Genomic DNA, 5,803 nt, shown 5'->3' with positions numbered 1-5,803 from the left:
GGGGGTGAGGTACCCGGGCTAAGGTGCAGTACCTTTTTTGGTCTTCAGGTGCGCCAGAGTACAATGAAATGGTCCCAGTAGTCAGTGTACTCATCGACTTTCCCCCCGTTTTCCAAAGCACCTCGTTTACGAGTATGGAGGAGATGGTGCTGGTCTCCCCACGGCGTCGGACACGCCGTCCTCGACAGCACAAGGTCGGATAGAAGACCTGGAAAGCGCCGTGGCACGCGCTGGAGGTGGGCACTTTGGCGAAAAAACGACTAAGTGTCAACTTTCGAAAAAACGACTAAGTGTCAACTTTCGAAAAAACGGCTAAGTGTCAACTTTCGAAAAAACGACTAAGTGTCACCTCTCTGAAAAAATGGCAAAGTGTCGCCTCTCTGAAAATTTTCTAAGTGCCCACGGCTCTGCGGGCTCGTGCATCCGAGCCGCGCCGGTTCTGCAACCGGCCTAGAATGACGAAAAATAACGGTCTCCTCCTGGAGCTCACAGCCAATTGTGGCGAAAAAGTGGCAAAGTGCCCACGGCTCTGCGGGCTCGTGCATCCGACCCGCGCCGGTTCTGCAGCCGGCCTAGAATGACGAAAAATAACGGTCTCCTCCTGGAGCTCACAGCCAACTTGGCAAAAAGTTTCTAAGTGCCCACGGCTCTGCGGGCTCGTGCATCCGAGCCGCGCCGGTTCTGCAACCGGCCTAGAATGACGAAAAATAACGGTCTCCTCCTGGAGCTCACAGCCAATTGTGGCGAAAAAGTGGCAAAGTGCCCACGGCTCTGCGGGCTCGTGCATCCGACCCGCGCCGGTTCTGCAGCCGGCCTAGAATGACGAAAAATAACGGTCTCCTCCTGGAGCTCACAGCCAACTTGGCAAAAAGTTTCTAAGTGCCCACGGCTCTGCGGGCTCGTGCATCCGAGCCGCGCCGGTTCTGCAACCGGCCTAGAATGACGAAAAATAACGGTCTCCTCCTGGAGCTCACAGCCAATTGTGGCGAAAAAGTGGCAAAGTGCCCACGGCTCTGCGGGCTCGTGCATCCGACCCGCGCCGGTTCTGCAGCCGGCCTAGAATGACGAAAAATAACGGTCTCCTCCTGGAGCTCACAGCCAACTTGGCAAAAAGTTTCTAAGTGCCCACGGCCCTGCCGAGCTTTGGCGTCCGCCCAGCGCCGGTTCCGCAGTCGGCCTCGAATGACGAAAAATAACGGTCTCCTCCTGGAGCTCACAGCCAACTTGGCAAAAAGTTTCTAAGTGCCCACGGCCCTGCCGAGCTTTGGCGTCCGCCCAGCGCCGGTTCCGCAGTCGGCCTCGAATGACGAAAAATAACGGTCTCCTCCTGGAGCTCACAGCCAACTTGGCAAAAAGTTTCTAAGTGTCACATCTCTGAAAAAACGGCTAAGTGTCGACTTTCGAAAAAACGGCAAAGTGTCACATCTCTGAAAAAACGGCTAAGTGTCGACTTTCGAAAAAACGGCTAAGTGTCAACTTTCGAAAAAACGGCTAAGTGTCGCCTCTCTGAAAAAACGGCAAAGTGTCAACTTTCGAAAAAACGACAGAGTGTCGCCTCTCTGAAAAAACGACTAAGTGTCGACTCTGAGAAAATGGCAAAGTGCCCACGGCTCTGCGGGCTCGTGCATCCGACCCGCGCCGGTTCCCCAGCCGGCCTGAAATAAGGCAAAACCAGCCTCTCCGCCTGGAGCTCAGAGCCAACTTGGCGAATATTTTCTAAGTGCCCACGGCTCTGCGTGGCTACGGCGTCTGCCCAGCGCCGGTTCCTGGGTCGAACCCCGAGGACGAGGAATGCCGGTCTCCGCCTGGAGGTCCCAGCTTAATCGGCGAAAATTTTCTAAGTGCCCACGGCTCTGCCGGGCTCGTGCATCCGACCCGCGCCGGTTCCCCAGCCGGCCTGAAATAAGGCAAAACCAGGCTCTCCCCCTGGAGCTCAGAGCCAATTGTGGCGAAAAAACGACTAAGTGTCAACTTTCGAAAAAACGACTAAGTGTCAACTTTCCAAAAAAACGGCTAAGTGTCGACTTTCGAAAAAACGGCTAAGTGTCAACTTTCGAAAAAACGACTAAGTGTCGCCTCTGAAAAAACGACTAAGTGTCGCCTCTCTGAAAAAACGACTAAGTGCCCACGGCTCTGCGGGGCTTGTGAGTCCGCCCCGCGCCGGTTCGGCGGTCGGCCTCAAAAAGCGAAAAATCAGCCTCTCTCCCTGGAGCTCACCAAAAATTTGTCGAAATTTTTCTAAGTTCTCCTCGAGGTACCAGGGGGTGAGGTACCCGGGCTAAGGTGCAGTACCTTTTTTGGTCTTCAGGTGCGCCAGAGTACAATGAAATGGTCCCAGTAGTCAGTGTACTCATCGACTTTCCCCCCGTTTTCCAAAGCACCCCGTTTACGAGTATGGAGGAGATGGTGCTGGTCTCCCCACGGCGTCGGACACGCCGTCCTCGACAGCACAAGGTCGGATAGAAGACCTGAAAAGCGCCGTGGCACGCGCTGGAGGTGTCACTGTGGCGAAAAAGTGACTAAGTGTCAACTTTCGAAAAAACGGCTAAGTGTCAACTTTCGAAAAAACGGCTAAGTGTCAACTTTCGAAAAAACGGCTAAGTGTCAACTTTCGAAAAAACGGCTAAGTGTCGCCTCTCTGAAAAAACGGCAAAGTGTCAACTTTCGAAAAAACGACTAAGTGTCAACTTTCGAAAAAACGACTAAGTGTCACCTCTCTGAAAAAATGGCAAAGTGTCAACTGCGAATGTGGTGGTGCATGGAAGGAAGTGGAGGACGGCCGCCTCCTTAAACACAGGCCGAAGAGGAGCGTCAGGGCCGGCTCCTTAAACACGGACCGAGTGTCGCCCTTAACACAGACCAAGCGGAGGACGGCCGCCTCCCTAAATACAGGCCGAACCGGAGCGCGAGGGCCAGGCTCCTCAAACATGGACCGAGTGTCGCCCTTAACACAGACCAAGGGGAGGACGGCCGCCTCCTTAAACACAGGCCGGAGAGGAGCGTCAGGGCCAGGCTCCTCAAACATGGACAGAGTGTCGCCCTTAACACAGACCAAGGGGAGGACGGCCGCCTCCTTAAACACAGGCCGGAGAGGAGCGTCAGGGCCAGGCTCCTCAAACATGGACCGAGTGTCGCCCTTAACACAGACCAAGGGGAGGACGGCCGCCTCCTTAAACACAGGCCGGAGAGGAGCGTCAGGGCCAGGCTCCTCAAACATGGACCGAGTGTCGCCCTTAACACAGACCAAGGGGAGGACGGCCGCCTCCTTAAACACAGGCCGGAGAGGAGCGTCAGGGCCAGGCTCCTCAAACATGGACAGAGTGTCGCCCTTAACACAGACCAAGGGGAGGACGGCCGCCTCCTTAAACACAGGCCGGAGAGGAGCGTCAGGGCCAGGCTCCTCAAACATGGACCGAGTGTCGCCCTTAACACAGACCAAGGGGAGGACGGCCGCCTCCTTAAACACAGGCCGGAGAGGAGCGTCAGGGCCAGGCTCCTCAAACATGGACAGAGTGTCGCCCTTAACACAGACCAAGGGGAGGACGGCCGCCTCCCTAAACACAGGCCGGAGAGGAGCGTCAGGGCCAGGCTCCTCAAACATGGACCGAGTGTCGCCCTTAACACAGACCAAGGGGAGGACGGCCGCCTCCTTAAACACAGGCCGGAGAGGAGCGTCAGGGCCAGGCTCCTCAAACATGGACCGAGTGTCGCCCTTAACACAGACCAAGGGGAGGACGGCCGCCTCCTTAAACACAGGCCGGAGAGGAGCGTCAGGGCCAGGCTCCTCAAACATGGACAGAGTGTCGCCCTTAACACAGACCAAGCGGAGGACGGCCGCCTCCCTAAATACAGGCCGAACCGGAGCGCGAGTGTCGCTCCTTAAACACGGACCGAGTGGAGGACGGCCGCCTCCTTAAACACAGGCCGAACAAAATGACACAAAGTGTCAACTGCGAATGTTGTCCATCCAAGGAAGGAGCGTGATGCCCGGCCGGCTCCTTAAACACAGGCCGAGAGTCGCCCCGGACGGTCCGCCTCGCGGCGCCCGTCTGCTCGGATAAAATGACACAAAGTGTCAACTACGAATGTTGTCCATCCAAGGAGGGAGCGTGATGCCCGGCCGGCTCCGAAAACACAGGCCGAGAGTCGCCCCGGACGGTCCGCCTCGCGGCGCCCGTCTGCTCGGATAAAATGACACAAAGTGTCAACTGCGAATGTTGTCCATCCAAGGAAGGAGCGTGATGCCCGGCCGGCTCCTTAAACACAGGCCGAGAGTCGCCCCGGACGGTCCGCCTCGCGGCGCCCGCCCGCTCGGATAAAATGACACAAAGTGTCAACTACGAATGTTGTCCATCCAAGGAAGGAGCGTGATGCCCGGCCGGCTCCTTAAACACAGGCCGAGAGTCGCCCCGGACGGTCGCCTCGCGGCGCCCGTCTGCTCGGATAAAATGACACAAAGTGTCAACTACGAATGTTGTCCATCCAAGGAGGGAGCGTGATGCCCGGCCGGCTCCGAAAACACAGGCCGAGAGTCGCCCCGGACGGTCCGCCTCGCGGCGCCCGTCTGCTCGGATAAAATGACACAAAGTGTCAACTGCGAATGTTGTCCATCCAAGGAAGGAGCGTGATGCCCGGCCGGCTCCTTAAACACAGGCCGAGAGTCGCCCCGGACGGTCCGCCTCGCGGCGCCCGCCCGCTCGGATAAAATGACACAAAGTGTCAACTACGAATGTTGTCCATCCAAGGAAGGAGCGTGATGCCCGGCCGGCTCCTTAAACACAGGCCGAGAGTCGCCCCGGACGGTCGCCTCGCGGCGCCCGTCTGCTCGGATAAAATGACACAAAGTGTCAACTACGAATGTTGTCCATCCAAGGAGGGAGCGTGATGCCCGGCCGGCTCCGAAAACACAGGCCGAGAGTCGCCCCGGACGGTCCGCCTCGCGGCGCCCGTCCGCTCGGATAAAATGACACAAAGTGTCAACTACGAATGTTGTCCATCCAAGGAGGGAGCGTGAGGCCCGGCCGGCTCCGAAAACACAGGCCGAGAGTCGCCCCGGACGGTCCGCCTCTCGAGGCGCCCGCCCGCTCGGATAAAATGACACAAAGTGTCAACTACGAATGTTGTCCATCCAAGGAGGGAGCGTGATGCCCGGCCGGCTCCGAAAACACAGGCCGAGATTCGACCCCGGACGGGCCGTCTTCTCCCGGCGCCCGCCCGCGTACGCCCCCCATCCCCGGTCGCCCGTCTGCTCCCGGCGGGCCTCCGAGTACCCCCTCACCCAACTGACCGACTGGCACTCATGACCCGCCTTGGTAGGGCCTCCATCGGCCTCGGCTCGTCCGACGTCGGGTGGACGGTTCCTACCCACTGCGGGTCGCACTCTAGCGCCCCGGCCGCCGCGTGAGCGTGCGCTCCCCGCGCCGCCCCGCAGGCCCCGGCGCGACCGTACTGCGGCGAGACCGAGACGACCCGGTTTGGCATCCATCCCACCTAGCCACGATCCACGGAGGCCGAGCGAGCGGCTGAGTGTCGGGCGCCGCGCGTGCGAGCGTCCGCCGGCCGCGCCGGTCCTTCCGCGAATGTCGTTTCTCAAACCCTCCGGCTTGATAGCGGCGGCACCACGGGAAGCCGTCCACACACACCGTCCGACCTCTATCCGAAAAGCCTTCCCGACCAACCGCGGTCGCGGGGGCGTCTGTCGCTCCGCATCGGGGGGGCGTATGGCTTCCGCGCTACGCGCTGCGGGCTCGGGGGGGCCGCAACGGCTGAGTCTGACTCGGCCGGGGCGCAGCTTCCCTCCCGG

This window comes from Syngnathus leptorhynchus, unplaced genomic scaffold (assembly GCF_054491065.1).
Source record: "Syngnathus leptorhynchus isolate UIUO unplaced genomic scaffold, UIUO_Slep HiC_scaffold_266, whole genome shotgun sequence".
Classification (NCBI taxonomy): domain Eukaryota; kingdom Metazoa; phylum Chordata; class Actinopteri; order Syngnathiformes; family Syngnathidae; genus Syngnathus; species Syngnathus leptorhynchus.
Note: the sequence above shows the minus strand (reverse complement) of the source record.